Genomic DNA, 22,894 nt, shown 5'->3' on the forward strand with positions numbered 1-22,894 from the left:
ATATATATATATATATGTATATATATATATATATATACATACACACACACACTGGCGTCGCTAGAGTGTGTGCCGCCCGGGGCGGCCCTTTCGCTTGCTGCCCCCAGACCCCCCCACAAAAAAAAAAATATTGCCTACAGCAAACCCAAAGGTGCTGCCTGGGGCGGATCGCCTCCACCGCCCCTAGCTGAAATAATGTGTGTATATATATATATACACAACACACGAGATGCATTCCAGGAGGTTTGAAGCTTCCTCAGTTTTTTTCAAGAGCAATATATATTCACATATACGGCGGCGGGTTTGTTTCTGTTTCCATCTAATAAAAATGTAGGAAGAAAATGGAATGTTTTTTGTAAAACAAGGTTTTGTTCACGGCTATCAAACTTTCTGTTCAATTTCATAATTTACAATGCTTAAAAAGCGTTCTTTTAAATTTCAATTATCGAAACTAATATAGTGATATGTGTGTGTATGTGCGACTATTAATCTTGTCAGTAGTTTATGGTTTCAATAGAGTGGGCCAGGTCGTTTCTCTGTATCATCCTCTCTCTCTCTCTCTCCCTTCAGCCAGGTCCACTTTTCACTCTAATCTATGGCAAATGCAAGATACGACTAATAGCAATGTCAGTCTTGCACCTTTTTTGTGTAGGCGAATGCATGGCACAATGGTTAAGAAGCTCACTTTGTAACCGCGTGGTTTCAAGTTCAGTCCCACTGCACGGCACCTCGGGCAAATGTCTTCTACTATAGCCTCAAGCCAACCAAAGTCTGGTTAGGGAATTTAGTAGGCAGAAATAGTGTGGAAGGTCGTCTCTCTTTCTCTCTCTCACACACACACACACACACACACACACACACACACACACACACACACATACGTTTATTTGTCAATAAAAGTGTGTGTGTGTATATCTTTGTGTCTGTGTTTGTCACCCCAGCCACCGCTCGATAACCGGCGTTTGTTTGTTTTATGCCCTCGCAATGGTTCGGTAAAAAAAAGACCGATAGATTAAACACCAGACATTAAAACCGAAAGAAAAACGTCAATTCCTTGGCGTCGATTTGTGCTGCTGAAAACCCCTTATGGCGTCCAATTCATACGATCCTATCCAATGAATATTTCTTGAATGACAACATAACGCAGTACTGTTTTTTTTTTGTGCAAACGATTTGCAATTTGGTAAAATAACCAAGAATGTCAACAGAGCAACGCTCAAGCTGCTTTATCCAGACGGCTGTTGAAGAACTTTGTCGATTTTTAAGTATAAATGGCGGCAAGTCGAAAAAGTATGGTTTGGTAGTTTGAAGCTCCTTTTGTCGGGTAAGAGAGATGTTAATCCGATGAGACGTTAATCCGATGATTGGGGAATGTGGTGTACGACTGAAGTGTTCCCCATTAGATTCTACGATAGGTCATGACCTTATATGAGGAGCTTAACTGCAAAATGGCGAGGAAGTTAACCATCAATGAATCTTTAGATCACCCTCTTGCTATTTATAGAATTATCAGGTTGACATGAGGGTTGTTGATTGGCACATTGCTGTCCTAGCGCACTGAGCCAAACTGAAGTAGAAGTCATCATTCTTAAAAAAGATTCCCAAAGATACAATGAGAAAAACCTGAAGCTTTACACCGGAACTTTTTGTGGTGGTGGGAGAATGAAGAACTCACCTGCTGAGTCATTGATTTGTGTGTCCTGACAATCGAACCAGAGAATGGAATTTTGGAAAATGAAAATTATGCTTCTCTTGACTATTGTTCTCGTCCCAAATCAGGAAATCTTCCTACCTACCTTCTTCCCTTCCTTCCTTCCTTTAATTATTTTCCTTTCTTCCTTCCTTTCTTTCTTTCATTCTTATTACCTTTCATTCCTTCATTCTCTCTTCTTTTTTCCTTTGTCTTCTTTATTTTCTTCTTCGCACTCATTCATCCACTTGCTGGTGTTTTTTATATTTCATTCATTTCTTTTTCCTCATCATATTTTCTTCTTTCTCACTTTTCCTTTCGATTTCGTTTCTTCCATTATTTCTTCTTTTCTTTCTTCCCGCTACACCCCCCCCCCCCATAATTATATTTTCCTCATCCCCCCCGCCACCTCTGTTCCATTTTCTAGTCTCTTATTTCACCTTTGTTCATTTTCTTCCTTTTATTCGTCTTTTTAATCTCTTTATTTCTTTTAGCTTCCTCTTCCGCCATATTCCTCTCTATCCTCAATCCTTTGTCATCATTCAATATTTTCCCATTCTTCTTCCATTTCTCTTTTCTTTTTCCTTCTTTTTCTTATTTCCTTTAAAATTCATTCATTTAATTTACATTTTCATTCAGTATTTTGTTTTCTCCTATCTTCTGTTTTATATATTTTTTCTTTCATTCGTTTCCCTTTCCCCACCTTTTTTTCACTTTTGTCTTCCCCTTGCTTTTCCTTTCTTATTTCCTTTGTTTCTTCCTTTTCTCTCTTCTCCCCTCTTTTCTCTTTTTTTTTGTCCTTCATTCGGTCATTCCTCTTTGCCTTTTTTTCTGTTTTTGTTCACTTATATATTTTTCACACCCATTCACACACATCTCCCTCTCTCTCTCTCTGTGTCCTTTCCTCACTTCATAGACCTTCTCTTTCATTTCACCTCACCCCTTTACCGCTGATACATCAGACCAATAGGAGGAAGAGGCCCTGTACGTGGTTGCTCGATCTACTAGAAATAGCAATGTATTCCCCTCGTATACTTCTAAAGAGACTGGATGGTAATAACCAGAAAGTGTGGGATTGGGGTTCATTTGGGGTTAAACAACAACAACCTCCAGAATATCTTTCATCTAAGCAGTTGTTATAGTCTCAGATCAAACCTGATCGAGCAGACTTGTGATGAAAGTCGTTCTAACCGTGACCAACGCGTCTGCTTCTTGTGTGCAGGGAAGAACACCAAAGCACATTGTCTAACGAGTTCATTTTTAAGATAATAGAGTGTGATTTAAGTGAAATTTAGCTACTATTTCATGCAGGTTGAATTTGCAAGTAGAGGCTGCCTCGCTGGCGCATATATTTCGATGGTAGAATTGCTTGTTTGAGATAAAAGTTCAACAGACACGCCATTGTCACCAACCAAAGCCGTTCGAGATGCATGCAATGACAACGACCTCCACCAGTGAACCAGAGTCTGAGCATTGCTGAGTTGTCGGATAATGACAAGGGACTGTATAGGACGGAGCCGAATTGTGCCTAAGTTTATGGCAGTGAGCGACCAGCGTTTTCCTTTTATCGTCTGGAGGCGTTGGCGTCAGTTGTCCTTTAGGGAATACATTTGAACGTTGCGAGGAGAATGAAATCTTTCTTTTTCAGCTCCTCTCAACTTAAAGTAAAAATTAGGCTAAGTTTTCAATAATGTCGATAAGAAGAATAGTAAACTTAGCCTCGACTCGACGAAACTAAGTTCAATTTCTGGTTAAAGACTATTCAATGAGTTGTGAGGTATTTTGATTTGCAGTGTTTTCATTGGGACGCCTTTTAAATCACACACACACACACACACACACACATACAAAAGCTTTAATATACAAGTGTGTGTGCTTCTCTCTTGTGTATATGCATTCCATGTGCATGTGTGTACATGTACATATCTATGTGCGTCTCTCTCTCTCTCTCTCTCTATATATATATATATATATATATATATATATATATATATATATATATATATATATATATATATATATATATATACACACACACACACAGCTGATATGGGTATATTATTGTGTATATATTATTTAATTTCAATTGCATGATATTTGTTTGTGTTCAACATACTATTTTTTTTGTAATTTCCTTTTCTCCTTTCCCATGAAGCAATAAAAGAGGTGCCTATAAATAATAATAATAACAACAACAACAACAACATACCACAGCAATCACCACCATCACCATCACCATAAGCATCAACGTCGTCGTCGCTATTATTATTATTATTATTATTATTATCATTATTAATATTATTATGATTTTGTTTTTAACGTCTGCAGGGGCAGAAATTTTATCTTTTAATTAAATTTTTGGCATGTGGCATTTCAATCAAACTTTTTAGCAAATTAGTTGAAGAATTTTGTGGAGATAATGATGGCACTGACGTTTTCGCCTCTCTTCAAGACACAATCTTTGCCAATAAAAATACTTTGAAGCAACACAGGCTGTGCAGTATTCGCTGTCCACACACACACACACAAGTTCTTACACATATAGACACACACACACACACACACACACACACACACACACACACACACACATATATACAAGCATACATACACACAGCAATGCATACACTAATATGCAAATAAGCATCGGTACACACACACACACAGAGGCGTAAATATTGACGCACACATGCATATTACATACCCACATACACGCTCAAGCACATACACACATAGGTCGGCACAAACATTCATTCACTCACGCATAGACATATAAACTCTCCGAGTCACAGAAAGCACTCGCACACATCTGCACACGTATACACACGCACGCACGCACCCCCCCCATACCCAGTCTCACTTTTGTAGCCGCTCTTACAAATATACATATATACACGCAAACAAAACTAGACAAGTAAATGCACACAAAAAATATTTGTATGCACACGTGCACACATGCACGCAAAATACATAGACACACGCATACACCGCCTCTCACTCTCATATATATTTATATATACAAACGCATGAATGCATACATGGATGCATGCATGGATGCGTGTATATGCATGCAATATACACATTTACAGTCAACTGCTCTAACATGGGAGATAGACATGTACACAAGTCTATCACACGTATACATATCCATACACACATATGCATACATACAAACTCCAATATATACACAAATATATACATACTTTCATACAGTTTAATACAAAAGCTAAACCAACATAAAAAACTAATTCACACACCACACATATACATACATATATATATATATACATATATATATATATATGTATATGCACACACACATTAACTGAAAAATATGCGCACATATACACAATAGATGCAGTGTTGTGTGCACACATGCAAAATTGCGTCTATTCATGCACGAATACACATTCTCACAATTACAGAGCCGCCTGCACGCCCTCATGCTCTCATGCTCTCATGCAATGGCATATACATGTGCAGGTGCTCACAGGTATGCAGAAGCTCACACACACACAAACACACGCGCGCGCGGTGCATTAGGGTCGTGCACTCGATCAAATAAAAACACGTACATTATTTGATTCCATCCCTTCTCTTTCTCGCTATTTTCCCCTTTGTCTTCTAGTTTTCTCCCTCTCCTTTGTACACTTATAAACAGATTTTTGCTACCTGCCTTCATACATATAAATATACATGCATACATACATACATACATACATACATACATAATACACACATACATACATATAAATATACGTATGCACATATTCACAATTTCCAGATATGAACGTTTTGAAGTATGCACTTACTGCCCATATACAAGCATATACCATATCTATCTATCTATCTATCTATCTATCTATCTACACACACACACACACACACATACGCTCGCACACACGAAACATCTATGTTCTTCCAGTAGTTTGTATGGGCTTCAGCTGGAGTTCTGTTCCACTACAGAACCAGGAAGTCTTTCGAAAGCATGGCATGCGACTTACTGGTCCTTGGGAACAGTATCAGAAGGCATCAAGAGGAATATAAAGGAAATTGGAATAGAGAGCCCAGTAGATCTGTTACAGGAAAGTATTAGATTGCTGAAAAGAACGGATGGTATGGTACCGTAGGCTGCTGGTAGCAAACCCGCTACGCATGGAAGAATCCAGGAGTTCCAACAAAACCTGTGATAAAAAGTAATAATAATTATAATCCTTTCTACTATAGACACGGGGCCTGAAATTTTGGGGGAGGGGGATAGCCAATCATATCGACCTCAATACTTGACAGGTACTTACTCCATCGACCTCGAAAGAATAAAAGCAAAGTCGACCTCGGGGGAATTTGAACTCAGAACGCAGAGGAAATGCCTCTAAGCATTTCGCCCGGTGTACCAACGATTCTGCCAGCTCTCCGCCTTTGAATAATAATAATAATAATAATGATAGTAATAATGATGATGATGATGATGATGATGGTGGTGATGATGATGATGGTGGTGGTGGTGATGATGGTGGTGGTGATTGTCGCTTCCGTTCATTTCGACATATGAGTGTTTGAAGGAGAGGATAAAAAAGAGAGAGAAAGGAGGAGGAGGAGGAGAAAAAGAAAAAGAAAAAATGACGAAGATAAAGAAAAAGAAAAAATGACGAAGATAAAGAAAAAAATAGTAGTTGCAGTAGTAGTAATAGTATTAGTAATAGTAGTAGTATCAATTTTATACTGATCGTCGAAACGATTAACAATGTCTCATTCCTGTAAATATCTGGCTTTGTGCCAACGTTAGAATTCTTTCAAATTGATATCTCCAATAAAAAATTGAATTTAAATGAGAACTTTAAGATATCGAAACGAGAGACTTATAACCGTCTGACGAAAACTAGGCTCATGAAATTGCGTCAAATTTTGCAAATGAGTCGAAAATGGTCATTCCAAACGAAGAGCCCTTTCACCACAATAAAAAATCAGCAGCCAACGTTTTTCGCTAGACTGGGGGTCGGGTTCAAGTGTTCGGGGGTCTTGCTCGACCAAAATCTCAAGTTCGAAAGGAACTGGAATGGTGTAGCTATCAGACTGATGTAACTGGTGCCAGTCCACGATCTTGCGATGTCGCGTTTCAACAAGATTTAGTGAGTCACCAATTTAATAATCTTTTCTCTTTTACTTGTTTCAGTCATTTGATTGCAGCCATGCTGGAGCATTGCCCCGAAGTATTTCAGCTGAACAGATCGACCTCTACATTGTTTACATTACTGATATTTGACGGATATTTGTCCTGATCTTGTTTGTTGTTAACACAACGTTTCGGCTGATATACCCTCCAGCCTTCATCAGGTGTCTTGGGGAAATTTTGAACCCGGGTTCAAAACAACAAACAAGATGAGGACAAATATCCGTCAAATACAAATAATGTAAATAATGTAGATCGATCTCTGTACTTATTTTTAAGTCTGGCTTAAACCGCAAGCTAGGAAGCGTAAACAAACCAACACACACACACACACACACAGACAGACGACGACTCTCCAGACAGTTTCTGTCAACCAAATCCACTGAAAAGGTATTGATTGCCTCGCGCTATAGTTAAAAGTCACTTACCCAAGGTGCCACGCAGTGGGACGAACATTTGACCAAAGAGTAGAAGTACGTATCAAGTAGAAACTGTTACCTGCCTCACACAATGAGGCAGGTGAAAAAATTGCCCATCCGTAGCATCCGCCTCCATCTCCACTTGTTTTGACCTGTTCTTGCCTCTGGATTAAAGAAGGTCAATGGGTGGGGGGGGGGAGTGAGGTGGACGGTTTGCAACTCTTCTACACTTAAAGCGAAGAGTCTCCGCGCGAGTCATCAGTCGTCTTTCAAGATGATTTGAGTGGCCTCGGTGAAGAACAGGATGAATGCATAAAGTATACACACGCACGCACGCACGCACGCACACGCACGCACACGCACACACACACACACACACACACACACACATTTATTCTTATTCTTTATTTACTACAAAATTTCATAAAATTATTTGAAGTAATGAAATCATCACTATCATCGTCATCGTCATCACACCACCACCACCACCACCACCACTACCACAATGAGCCCTCCCTCTCTCCTAGTCACCGTAGTCTTGCTCATAATCATCATCGTCATCATCCTCACCGTGGTCATCATCATCATCCTCTTCCTCGTGATCATCATCAACCTCATCATGACCCATTAATTACCATCAGAATCAGTTTCCTCCTCCTCACAACATCAACATAATCATGAACACGATCATGACGAGGCGGAGGAGGACCTCCTCCTCCTCCTCCTCCTCCTCTGAATTTTCATCGACCTATAAATATAGGTCACCTTACTGAAACATGTCTGACGGGAGGATTGTACAGTCGTGGCAGAACAGCGATTGACGAAGGTGAAGGGAGCGATGGGGCGGTCGTGGCAGAGCTTGCGCGCGTGCGTAGTGTGTGGAGGGGAGATAACCCTGAAACCGTCGTCAAATACTTGCATCTTCCACCTGCGAGTCAGGTTAGCTCTGGTTCAAATTTCATAAAACACACGAGCGCGTGCCGGTGGGCGGATTAACACGTACATACGCACGCGCACGCACGTACAAACTTATATATGCATTCATTCGTATATATATATATATATATATATATATATATATATATATATATACATATATATATATATATATATATATATATACATATATATATATATATATATATATATACATACATAATGCGTACATTCATCCCATACTTATAGTTACTCTTAATTACATTCATTTACTCCTTCGTGCGTGTTATGCTAGTTGCAGTTTTGAATTTATACACGAAAGTATGAGTGCGTATATAGCACGAGGGTTGTCCGATTGTATAAACGAGACACACACACACACACAGACACTCACTCATACACATGCACATTTTAAAGGATCTTTCCCCACCATCACAACCCCCTCCACACACACATACACACCGGAATTTGTTAAATGCATATCTTTCTCTCAAATTTCTTTGAGATATGTGTTTTGGTGGTATAAATTATAGTTAATTTTCATTTTTCAAATTTTATTTAGATAATCATAATCTAAGCCATCGAGAGCGCATCTCTGGAAAGTTACACAAAAAATATGCATTTAACAATGTTCGATGGAGTTGGTGGAATGAAAAGCCTTCTAAAAGCAAAAAATGAAATTTGTTTCAATTTTACTCCCTCCTTCCCGGTAATTTACATCTAAATGTATCTCAGGAAAATTTCCTTGAAATATTTGAGTCGCTAAAGAAAGTTATGAGTAAATAAAATCAAAGAGAGGGCACACGTTTGTAGTTTTGCCGATAACATTTATCTCAAGTCCTACGCAGTGGCCTTGAACTGGGTTGTCATTATTGTTTGAACTTCTAAACTAGGCGCAGACAACATTTTCCGAGAAGTGGGCCGCACAAAACACGGTTCGTAGTCAAAAAATGAAGGTAATTTTTCGTTCGGTGTACCTTTCGGAAAGGCCACAGTTCTTAACCATTCGAATATGACTAAACGGCTTCCTCAGGGTATAACATAATATACGGTGGGGGAAGCCCTTGGATAGCTGAATTGAGTACTACCTACACAAGCCATATTCTCTGATATGATTTTCTTAGGAATGAAGAAGATAGTCAAAATAACAACAACAATTGTGTTTTCATCTATAAAATAACAATTTTGATTTCTACTGCTAAGATGTTTGTGTATATTTTATGAATATGTTTAGATACTAAAATAAAATCTAATTATTTACATGATATTTATTTGTAAACAAGCTACGGAGAATATTGCAGGACAGAATTGCAAGAAGGATTGTTGAAGGCCGAGGCAACAAGCAGGACACCTAGCGGGAGATTAAAGAACGAAATGGTTGGCTAACAACCACAGTCTCAGTTGGTCAGCCTTAAGAATCCAACCGGTTAATGTAATGATGGTTTCTTCTGAGAAGACCCTATGGAAGAGATGCTTGAGGACTCTTCTACAATTTTTTCAGGAATAGTAGACAGAGACAAAAGGATGGATGGAAGAGAAGATATTTCAGATTTAGGTGTACGGGAGATAATCCTAGATTACTGCAAAAAAAAAAAAAAATTTGGGCGCAAAAACGCTTGACCGCATTGCAGTAATACTGGAGGCAAAGGGATAACATACCAAGTATTACACTAAATATAATATTGATATCCCTACTTTTGTAGAACGTTCTCAGGTTATCTGTTTTATTATCGAATACGTTGTTTTTCATCTACATCGTTAATTACACCATAAAACTTCATTTTTATCAGTGTATTCAGCCTTTTGACCAGAATTATATTTATATACACACATATATGTATATATGTATGTTTATGTAAACATTCATATGAATATGTACATGCGTGTATGTATACATTTCTATATAGATGTATATGTATGTATATATGTGTACATATTCATGCACACACACGCACATATATTTAATATATATATATATGTGTGTGTGTGTGTGTGTGTGTAATGTATGAACATGCCTATATCTGCATAGATGGATGTCTGAATGGACGTACGCGCGCGCGCACACACACACACGCGCACACACACGCGCGCACACACACACACACGTGTACTGTGTACAAAACGCAATCCGACACTGCTTCTATTTTGCCTCTCCTGTGTGTATCTCTTCTTTTGATCTCTCTGATACGAGACTTGTTTAATATATGTATGTATATATATAAAAAAAAATTTACTTTTTTCATGTGGAGGAGGGGGTGGTGGTGGGAGCGGTGAAAGCATTAAAAAACTTTCATGCTACCGATCACTCGTACCAACCTGTTGGCACGCACTCATGCGCATGCACGCCGACTTATTTGATTTTAAAAGGCCAGAAAATGTGGTGAGGTGGTCGTTGCTTGGTTAGCACTTCCGCTCCATCAGATTTTTCCTCAAGACATGTGGCATTTGATTGTTGTTGAACATGTAGTATTGTAGTAAAAGTTTGCCGCTCCACCTATGAATAGAATACATTGTTACGAAGCGAGATTGTTGTAGGTACAATATTCAGCAGATAAACTGAGGCTGCGAGATGGCAGAACCGTTAACACGCCGGGCGAAATGCTTAGCGGTATTTCGTCTGTCTTTATGTTCTGAGTTCAAATTCCACCGAGGTCGACTTTGCCTTTCATCCTTTCGGGGTCGATAAATTAAGTACCAGTTGCGTACTGAGTCGATCTAATCGACTGGCCTCCACCCACCAAATTTCGGTCTTTGTTCCCAGAGTAGAAAAGAATATTCTGCATAGAGTGTATGCATGTATATTTGCCTGTGTTTGTATGTATGTGTGTGTGTATATATATATCTGTGAGTGTGTGTGTATATATATATATATATATATATATATATATATGAGTGAAGAAAAAATATATAGTGCGTGTGTTCATTTGACAAAAAAATGACCGTCCCGAAATACAACAGTATGTGAGTGCATACGATTGAGTGTGTGTGTGTGTGTGTGTGTGTGTGTGTGTGCGCCTGTTACATGACAGCTAGCTTTCGAAGTATCTCTTAACCTCCAAGGGTAATATCAGGAAACATGTCACGGATACAACAAGCCTAACTTTTATCAAACTTCTTGCAACTGACACAAAACAATGAAATGAATTTTTACTTTCAAGAGAAAATAACAATCTTTAAAATAAATTTATATAAAAAACAATTCTCTCATTTGTATATTTTCAATAAATATATCAGTTTTTCTAAATCCTATCACTATAATCGCAACCCACTCCATCAGAAAAGTATTTGGGAAACTATTTGAAAACGGTTTTTCTGGGTTTTTTTTCCAGGCAGTTATCATTGGCTGCTTGGTGTGATGTGAAATTATGCAACACCTCGTAACGTATTGACTCTCTCTCTTTCCTTCTCTCCATACGATGTGACTGGGGATTCTACCAACTCACTGACCAACATTCATATCAGCTGCACTTAAATAGAATTATATAAACCTACATACGCACATACGCACCACATTCACACACGTGTATGACTATGTAAACCTACAGTTTCTTTATTTCCCCTTCCAGCTACTTGTCAAGTTTATCCTTCTATTTAGATTATAGCTTTCTATGTGTGTGTGTGTGTGTGAATGTGCGTGAATGCGTGTGTAAGTGTGTGTCATATATCTAATGTCGATCGACTGTGCAACTTTATCTCGCTCTGCAACTGCCTCTCAGTTTCGGTGTTCCTCCAACGACCTCAGCTTCGTAACCATCTCCGTATTATTACCTCTCTTCCTCTGTTTATTCAAAGTGTGAATGGAGAAATCAAACAAACCAATAACCAGTATTTATGCCTGCTATCATATATACATATGTGTGTATGTGTATGCGTCTTTCATTGAGTATGTGTATGTGTATGCGCGTGTGTGCGTGTTAGAGAGTTTGACGCCCATCAAGCAATCGTGGTTTTATACCGGTTTGGGAATCTTCGGACAGTGGCCACTAAAAATCTTTACTCGACAAATGCATTGAGTTCTTTCTGTCTTAAAACCAGCAGTACGATAGCTCTTTTTGCTAAATTTTCATTCCCCCCCACCACAAACTCACTCATCCCCCCCACACGCCCACGTTTAAATAACAAAATTTAGAAACTCCTGATAATGGTCAGAGGCATGAATTTGAAAGTCAAAGATGAACAACATTATATGAAATGACATAAAATATGAATTCTTGATTTGTTGAAATTATCTTCGCTTCCAGAAACGGTAGACGAGTCATTTGGTGGCACTTGGTGCCAACTAAGTGAGAACGGGAAAATAATCGGAAGAATCGCAAATTCTCCAAAATTTCACATGCAGTTAATGAAAAGAAAAAAAAAAACAAACGTTTGGTATATGAAGACAGGAGGTCAGCTGTGGACACATTTTTCTGCATGAAGAGGCGCCGCCTGTACAGCCGTTGTTCTACCCGATCATCTGCAGACTTGTCACACAAATATATATATATATATATTTATATACAGAGAGAGAGAGAGAGAGAGAGAGAGAGAGAAAGAGAGAAAGAGAGAGAGAGAGAGAGAGAGAGAGATAAAAAGAGAACACCTTTATGATTTGGGTAATTTAGATGAATGAGCAGAAAATTATTTAAAAGAAGTAATTCAGAGTGGTTAATAGCAATCGTTTTCGGGCACACCTGTCGGTTAATGAACTGTTATGGAAAGTGATAGGCTAAAGAGATATACATGGACATTTTTGCTCTGAAGCACTTCCCAAGAAATCGTGTCTAGAGTGAACTCCGAACCCCCAAACCCCAGCGCTGTACGGTGTAAGCCACTTTCAACCATTTCTACTGTACGGACAAGGCTTGAGATTTGGGGGAGAAACTCTTAGTCAATTACATCGACCCCAGTACATGACTGGTACTAACTTTTTATCGACTTTGAAGGGATCAAAGGCAAGATCAATCTTGGCAGAATTAGGACCCAGAATATAAAGCCGGAAGAAATGTCTCTAAGCACGTTGTCCGGCGTGCTAACTATTCTGCCAGCTCGCTGCCTTAAACAACAACAACAACAACAACACTATAATAATGCTTTCTACTACAGGCATAAAAATTGAAATTTTGGTGTGGAGGGAGAAGTCGATCACATGGACCCCAGTGCACATCTGGTACTTATCGACCCCAAAAAGATGAAAGGCAACAAAGTCGACCTCGGTGGCATACGGCGCTATTGGAATAGAGCCTGTGGGGAGGGGTTAAGTTGATTACATCGATCCCAGTGCTCAACTGATTCATGTTTTATCGACCCCGAAAGGATGAAAGGCAAAGTCGACCTCGGCAAAATTTGAACTCAGAACATAAAGACGGATGAAATGGTGCTAATAATTTTTCTCCGGCATGCTAACGATCCTTCCAGCTCCACACTTTAAAGCTCTAGGATAATAATAATAATAATAATAATAATAATAATAATAATAATAATAATAATACAACCCCACTCTCTAAACTGGTTCTCATCGATACAAAAAGGATAAAATGTAAAATAAACCTCGACAAGATTTGAACACAAAACAGAAGCTGCTTCAAATAAAACCTGAGGATATTTTATCTGAAACTCTAACCAATCTGCGACTGCGTCTATTTTCGCTGACGACCCCCCCTTTTTTTTTTTTTTTTTTTTGACAATTCTAGGTTTTGGAGATTCGATTTAACGTTGCGTTGTTCGGCAGCGAAACACGGAGATTGTCTTTGACACAATGCGAACGTGTTCCTTCAAACGGGAATATGTAAACTAGAACTTTTTCTAAATAATAATAATAATAATAATTATTATTATTATTATTATTATTTATACATGTGGTCAAACACACACACACACACACACATATATATATATATATATGAGTGTGTATTTGCATATATGTACATAATATTTATGTATATTTGCATATACATACATACACACGCATATATATATACACATACAAAAATATATTCGCATGCATGCACATATACATATGTGCATTGCATATGAATACTTATGCAAAAATTTACTGTGTGTGTGTGTGTGCGTGTGTGTGTTTTGTGTGTGGGCATGTTTGTGTATGTGATGTCCCATAAATAAAGAAGCATTTAAGCACCAAAATAATGTCAACTGCTGCCTTACTTATGAGAAACCTGGTAAATACCTGATAAAAATAGACGTGCATATTTCTATACATATCTACTCACACCTAAAACTACATAGGCACACACACAGATACATACACACACACATATTCAAAATAATATATGCATATACCTACACACATACATGTATTTATAGAGAGAAAAATAATGATTTTCAAACATGCAATAGAGTTTGCATAGTTTATTAATTTTTTATATTCATTTGAAGTATGTTTAGATTAAAATATAAAATGAAAAAAATAAAACATAATATTAAAATGAAAGAAAAAATGATAGCAGTGACGTATTGACTGTTCTTCAAAGAGATTTTCATTGGAGTCTCTTTTTAAATAAACACTACTTGAGAAGCCATTATATTTATGTTAACAGTAGCCTTCTTTCCTACATTCTTTCATTCTATCATTCTACCATTCAGCCATTCATTCATTCTTTCATTCATTCTTTGTTTCTTTCCTGGCTGAATCTCTTTCTTTCTTTTACGTTTTTTTTCTTGCCATTTGACGATTCCAAGTTTTAACGTTGTGTTCTGTTTGGCAGTGAAATTGTCTTTGACACAATATGAGCGTGTTCCTTCAAACGGGAATATGTAAACTAGAACCTTTTCTAAATAATATTAAAAAATTTCTCATATTGTTTAATGGCGAACCTGCTTTTTTGTTTTTATTTGTTTATGTATTTATTTACTTATTTGTTTGTTTTATTGCTTGTATATTTATCTGTTTTATATGTTTTTCTTTTAATTTTTCATTCCTTTTCTTTTATCATTTTTAAAAAACTTTCCCTAGGTTTTGATTCGAAACTCTGCTCCTATAACAGACAGCTTTTTCACCATTTATAACTCTCAGAATTTCGTAAAGACAACATCTCTCTCTCTCACTCTTCAGCAAATGTGGCTTTGTATTTTCTGATGCGAATCCCCTGTGGCTTGTATTTTCTGATGCGAATCCCTTGTGGCTTTGTATTATCTGATGCGAATGTGGCTTAAGTAAGAAATTATTCTTATTATCACGGTTGTTTACTTTTAATCTGCACGTTTGATGCAATCACTTGTCGGGACATACCTAGCACCTAGGGCAAGTGAAGGTTAAGAGATGTTGAAATATAACTGAAAGCTTAGCGAGGGCAAGTGGCGAAAGAAGTAGAGGGATGCCACTGTATAATACAACACAAACGTTCAAATTGATAGGGTTTTTTTTAAGGATGTGGGTAGTACTTGTCGACACAATCTTCTGGATTTCCTTGAGACATGGTTCTCCTAGGATGTGGTCTAAATGTTTCTGGCATCCTTCTATTATCATTATTATTATTATTATTATTATTGATTTGACTCTGGTTCGGTCTTATTCCTGGTAGGATTTATGTAGGTTTTCGGTTACTAGCGGTAACCTTAGGTGTCCACGAGATTTTAATAGTCTTTCAAGTGCTTAGAACACGTCTTATAATCTTTCCTGTCCCTTATTATTACTGTTATTATTGAGTGAGAGAGCGGTGCATGCCATCAAGTTGACACTGGGGTACCAATATACCCATCATGACTACCCGTCTGATAAGGGTATACCAGGCATATGCATCACAGCCATATGTGCAGGACATGGTGATCTTAAACAGAGAATGACCTTGTAGATGGGGCCCAGTTAGAATTTTCTTCAGGTTGAGTAGCACATCCTGCTCAAAAGGTCGTTGGAAAAGGTTTGTTAAAGGATGATGAACAAAACACCCATGTTTCCAGAGGTGAATTATTCAAACCTCAAAGAATTCCTCTCAACACATGTCTATGATGCTCCTCCTCTACTTCTGCTCATGGTCAGAGATGCACATATCATCAGCCACTAAGGGTCATGCTCAAATGGTTACGGTCAAACAACTGACAAGCAAATCTGTAGTATTAAACAGAATATTTGCTGTAACCAATCTTTTATACCAAGACAAAACAATGTACATAATAACACTTCCAATCAGTTAAGATCAAAAGCCACAAAAAGTCAGTGCCTGGTACTGTATCAGGGCATTTATTATTATCATTATTATCATTCATATTACTATTATTTCTTTTTATCACAGGTTTTGTTGGAACTCCTGGAGTCTTGCATGCGTAGCGGGCTTGTTACATGCAGCCTACGGTACCATGCCATCCGTTCTTTTCAGGTACCTAATACTTTCCTGATTATTCTGGCCGTACTACTCTATTCCAATTTCCTTTATATTCCTCTTGATGCCTTCCGATACTGTTCCCAAGGACCCAACAATAATTGGCACTATCTTCACCTTCTTCAGTTTCCATAGCCGAGCTATTCCGTACTTAAGAGGGTTGCATTGATCTATTTTTCAGCCTTCCTTTTTGACTTTTCGTCGGTCAAAGGGGCATGCAACATCAACTATATAGCACATGTGGTACATCTTGTCGACCACCACTAGGTTCGGTCTTTTATGCTCTAGCACCTAATCTTTTTGGATGGGGATTATTATTATTATTATTATTTTATGTTTGACTTTTGCTTTGCATTTGTAGAAGTTGGCTCCAAATCTCACCCAAAGACCTCAAGAGACAACAAATTAGAAGTTCATGGTGTTATGCCTAGAGTGAATATATTGTGCAGCTCTACCATGCCTGTTGAGATACTCTGTAGGAAATGAAAGAGCAACTGAGGATGGAGGATTTCCGAAGACTGAGGTTGGTGTTGGGCTCAAAATTGATTGGATGGAATAAAATCCAGGCAGTTAATACGTGGGTGATAGCATCACTTCGGTATGGAGCGGGAATTATAGAATGGCAAAGAGAGAAGTGAAGAAAATGGATACCAAGACCAGAATATCCCCCTGCATACTTTCACGTTTCCTAACGATTCGTTTGCACATTTCTGTTTAAAGATCTTCCAACGCTCAAAAAGCTGGTCATCGCCTCATTGACTCTGTGCGTCCTCAGGGACTCCAAGAGCCAGCAGTTGTGAAACATTGACTCCAAGAGCCAGCAGTTGTGAAACATTGACTCCAAGAGCCAGCAGTTGTGAAACATTGACTCCAAGAGCCAGCAGTTGTGAAACATTGACTCCAAGAGCCAGCAGTTGTGAAACATTGACTCCAAGAGCCAGCAGTTGTGAAACATTGACTCCAAGAGCCAGCAGTTGTGAAACATTGACTCCAAGAGCCAGCAGTTGTGAAACATTGACTCCAAGAGCCAGCAGTTGTGAAACATTGACTCCAAGAGCCAGCAGTTGTGAAACATTGACTCCAAGAGCCATCAGTTGTGAACATTGTCATGACAACAGCTAAATTCTTCTTCCTTATTCGTATCACATTCAGTATCCTACTATCGATTATACAACAGATCATCAGTTCCCCTTGATTGGTTTCTGCATTCCTTTTGGTCCTCTGGCAATAGGTTCTTCAGAAAGCCGTATATTTCATCCACAGAGTAATCTCTGTTGCAAACATTTGTGCAAGGTCTCAGAGTTATTTCCTTCCGTTTTTCAACCAGTGTAAAATGCCCTGCAAAAGGTCATAAATGCTACTCTCCCACGTTTGAACAATTCGGATAGAAACGTCTCACTGTCCAATCTTTTTATGATAAAAATCAGACAAAAAATCAGTCATTAACCTAGATAAAAGGCGTTCTGTTTGATGGGATCATAAAACAGAGTACCAAAGATCAGCTGAATGGGAAGAGAAAATTGTGTGTTCACTCGATACATTAGAATATTTAAAGAGTTTTGTTGATCATCCGACATTGAAAGAATAATCACCTATTAAAGCGGCACATTTAATTAAGCTGAGACTAACATAATTACGTTGCGAACCAGAAACAAAAAATGTTCCTAATTAACTATATTTGTATCTGTAATGCAGAGAAATAATCGACAGCTTTAATAAAACCTCAAACTGAAACAGTTATACCAAAAAAAAACAAACAAAAAAAAACGGTACCACACAAGGAACGAAGGAACAGAGGGAGACACAAGAAAATATAACACACCACCTTTAAAAGAAGGTCTAAAGCAACTTTGCTTTAGCAAGGAAGATGCAGGCGACTTTGCTCAAAACCGGAAGGACTGGAATCCTCTTGCTGCTCGATGTCAACTGTGTGGGAGGAACTAAAACTTGAGAAAATCTAAATGATTTGGTTTCTAATATGAGGCGCAGGTGTAGTTGTCTGATAAGAAGTTCCGATATTTCCCACTGCGTGGCACTTTGGGCAAGTGTCTTCTGCTATTGCCTGGGGTCACCAAAGCCTTGTGAGTGGATTTGGTAGAAGGAAACTGAAAGAAGCTCGTCGGATATATATATATATATATACACATGTGTGTGTATATATTTGTGTTTGTGTGTTTGTTCCTCCCCAACATCGCTTGACAATATATATACATGTGTGTGTGTGTGTGTGTGTGTGCGTGTCTTTTGTGATTCTGCTTCTGCAATCACCATTTGACCAACTTGACCAACAATTGGTGTTGGTTTCTTTCGTCTCCGTCAGTATTCGGCAAAAAAACCCAAAAACCCGAGAGAATAAGTACCGCACTTAAAAAACCAGGAGTACTCGGATCAGTTTGACCGAGTAAAACTCCTTCAAGGTAGTTGCTCCGCTATGGCCGCAGTCCAGGGATTTTAAACAAATAAAAGCCAGGCACAAAGTCTCAAAATATAGAGAGGAGTATTATTAATTATATTGATCCAGTAATTGATGGGTAATTATTGTATCGCCTCCGGAACGATGAAAGGTAAAGCTGACCTTGGCAGATTTGAACTCAAAACGTTACGGGACAACATCTAAATACTCAGTTGAATGATTCTGCAACCCACAGCTCTGAAATCCAAATTATTTCAAAGCTGATTAAGAGCGCAAAGTGGGCGGAACGAGTGATCTGTTGTTAAGCGATGTCAATGAAAAGTCATACACCGTTTCTACTTAATTGATGCTTGCAGTTTACGTCTACAACGGTCAGTTAAGGGTGCGACAGAGGTCATATCTTTGTTACTCATTTCTAACAGACACTTGTATGTTATATCTACAACAGTCAGAACAAAGGTTACATATGAAGCATGACAAAATGTTCGCTTTGCATTTATGAGCCCGGAGGTTCGATCCCTCTACGTGGCATCATACACAATTGGTATTTACCAGAGCCTTAAATCGACCGCAGCTTTCTGAGTGAAATTGTGTAAACAGAAACAGGTTGGAAATCGGTCGGATAGATAGTACCTGTAATTCAAAGGTGCAACCTTGTCAAACACTGAAGGTTACGTTAGCGTTACACTTACCTGTGGCGTGCTCAGACATTTGCACCTTAAATTTAATGTGCAGGCAGTGTCAGTTGATCGAACAGGTCATCGTTGAAACCGACACAGAACCGTTTACTTTACATGTGTCTAGTACTCAGCTGACAACGTTAAAAAATTCTATTAGTTACAGAGTTACAAATCGTATGAATATCTAATCCAGCGTGACGTATGTGTTGATAGAAATTGCTGAAACAAAAACTGCTGTCTGACTGGTTCTAGATTAAAACAAAAGCCAGAGATGGACTTGAGCTCAGTAATGTAAAATCTCAATTCATGTTTACTGGACTGTGCATGATTGTGTGGTTGAGAAGAATGCTTTATATGCATGTATTTCAGGATTCGATCCTGCAGTGCAGTGATTTGGACTAGTATCTTTTATAATTGCATTGGGAGGACCGATCTGTTGTGGTTGAGACTTGTCAGAGGTACCAGTGAAAACCCAAATAAAATGTAAGCAAAATGCACACGGTATAATGATTTAGGACAGAGAAGAGAAACTATGTATAATTGTAGAAATCAGCTGCCTAATGGATGTTAAAGTTGAAGATCAGTGAAAAAGAGAATACCTAAGTTGAACTATTGAGAAATTTGCAGTTACTCGATCCAAATTACAAGTTCAGGTTTATACCTGTAATTATTGGGGCCCTGGGATATGTAATACACTGCCTAAATACCAATTTTGAGAAATTAGACTTCTCAAAACCAGAAAAGAGAAAGTTGATTCAAAGACTACAGATCCAAGCCATCAGTGGAACTGTAAAAATCTGTAAAACCTTCCAGAAGTTTATCAGTTAAATATATATGAGCATGTCTCGATATGCAAGTATATGCATAAGACATACATAAAACGAAACATACAAATCTGCATACATACATACATACATAAAACAATACCCTGTTAGTGTTGTTGAAATTCCAATGAAGGAGCCTTGGGTCTGGGTTAGAAACCGGCTCTTTCTCTATTGGCAAGAAATCTTGAAATAAAACTGAACAATGCCATACATACATACATACATACATACAAAAATATCCTGTTGTTGATATTGAAATTTCAATGGAGGAAACTTGGATCTAAGTTAGAAACCGGCTCTTTCTGTATTGACAAATCTTGAAATAAAACTGAATACACACACACACACACACACACACACACACACACACACACAGATATGTGCGTGTGTGTATATGTGTATATGTAGATATATATTTATATTCTGTAGAATTTAATGTAAATATTTTTTCAAATGTTATTCTGAATTGATGTTATTTCAAAATAAAAGCTGTGTTTTTTCTTATCTGTGATACTTTAAATAACACTTATGTTTTTTTTTTTTTAATCTATGTTATTTGAAATATCTATTTTGGCTTATCTACATAATTTTAGAGTCAAATTGAATTAACGAAAGCTCGGATAGATAGCACATACGGTTACATACAGATGCGTACACGTACACCCGAATATATCTTCATTCAGACTTCTCTCTCTGTCTATCTGTCTCTCTTTCTTTCTCTCTCTCTCTCTCTCTCTCTCTCTCTCTCTCTCGCCATGTACAAATACATGCACATGTATGTACGCACGTACCTACACATGTATCACCGGCAAGTGTCCCGTACTCAAGTTTTTTCTTTTACGAAATAATGCTGTTATGCTGAATCTGGCGAAAGAAAATCCAAAGAGAAGTATCCAACCTCTACAACCAATCGAACACCGAAAAAAACCGTTGCCGCTGCCACTGGGTAGCAACAAGAGTCACAACAAACATGATGTGCGGATCCTGAAGAAACGCAACGAAGCTGCTGCCTTATCGACGACATTCCTTCTTAATGCCCAAAGGTATCAACACAGTCGTCAAGGCTCAAAAATGGTATATACCTTACAATGAGGGATGGATTGCAGCACACTCACATCCAATCCCTTTCAGTGCCTTAACTGTGACCAACTTAAACGACCTTCATTTAGAGACTGAACTGAAAACCAGAGACATCACTGTCACTGCCATTCGCACTGATCGAGCAGGTCGAAGAAAGGGTGGAGTTGCTGTTTTCCTCCTCCATGATTCTTTCAGCGCAGATACCAAGGACATTTTCTCCAACGGTTACTGCGATTCAGTCTCTATACACAACAAGGGTAAAGACGTGTCTATCATCGGACTCTACAGACCCCTCCCCACCACAAGCACCCTTAAACTATTTCCAAGAGTGCCTCGAGAAAATCAAATCGTTCCTCCTGTATATTCTGAGGATGGGCGACTACCCTCTGTAGATTGGTCTACTAATATTGTTAGACCAAGCTCAGACAAAGCAGCTGTGGAGTTACTTTTCCAATTTATGGATAATTTTTCCTGTTACAACTCGTCCATGAACTAACCAGAAACAACAGAAGTGTCTTGGATCTAGTGCTAAGCAATCATTCTAACACTGTCCATAGCATCACAGTGGAAAGAACTCTCCTGTCCGATCATGACACACACACACACACACACACGCACGCACGCACGTACGCACGCACCCACACACACACACACACACACATATATTGTTCCGACCTGGTGGCGAAAACCCGAATTTACAGAATCAACGAGTAGAGAGTGAACCCAAAACAACACACCATGAAATGTTTTCTAAAATATTATTAACAACAGTCAGCCTACATACAAAAACAAATATATACACAAACAAAAAGCAAATGCCACACCAGACATGCAGTCAAAATATTTACAAGAGTAACATAAATACAGTTCACAAGTTCGGACTCAGAATCCCGGTTTTGGGTTTCACCAAAATTGGCCTCACACAAAACCTGGCCTCACAAATTTGGCTTTTCAAAAATATGCATTCCAAAAATTTGGATTTCATAAAATCTGGATTTCCATTTTAGTACAAATTCGGTTTTCGAACCTTGGACCTAAACGTAAATAAATCAATGTCAAAGCAACCATTTAAACTAAAAGTTCATGACACAAAATGGCTGCCAGACTACATCAATAATTATAGTTAAAAAATTAAATAGTCAAACAAAAATCTCGTTTGCGTTAAATTCACACAAAATTGCTTCATACAAGCATACTGAGTAACCATTAGACAAAATTTAAATGCTTAGTTGTCTAATACAAAAATTAACTACATGAAAAAATTGAATTCATGCACCCTTTAACTATTTATACAAATTCTAACATTTATCTTACACAACCTGCCCCAAATGCAAGGTTCGAAATTCACAAAAATATTATAAAAT

The 22,894-nt window shown here is 38.1% G+C and overlaps 1 long non-coding RNA gene across 1 annotated transcript in view; it reads left to right on the plus strand.

Moving 5' to 3' along the window:
- LOC149132548 (uncharacterized) overlaps positions 1-20,970 on the plus strand; it is a 64,225-nt gene extending 43,255 nt beyond the window's left edge. The window contains exon 2 of the long non-coding RNA XR_016244485.1: positions 16,895-20,970. This is a non-coding gene — a long non-coding RNA (uncharacterized LOC149132548). The remainder of the gene's footprint in view (positions 1-16,894) is intronic.
- Positions 20,971-22,894: the final 1,924 nt, after the last annotated feature.

This window comes from Octopus bimaculoides, chromosome 15 (assembly GCF_046866305.1).
Source record: "Octopus bimaculoides isolate indiv1 chromosome 15, ASM4686630v1, whole genome shotgun sequence".
Taxonomy (NCBI): domain Eukaryota; kingdom Metazoa; phylum Mollusca; class Cephalopoda; order Octopoda; family Octopodidae; genus Octopus; species Octopus bimaculoides.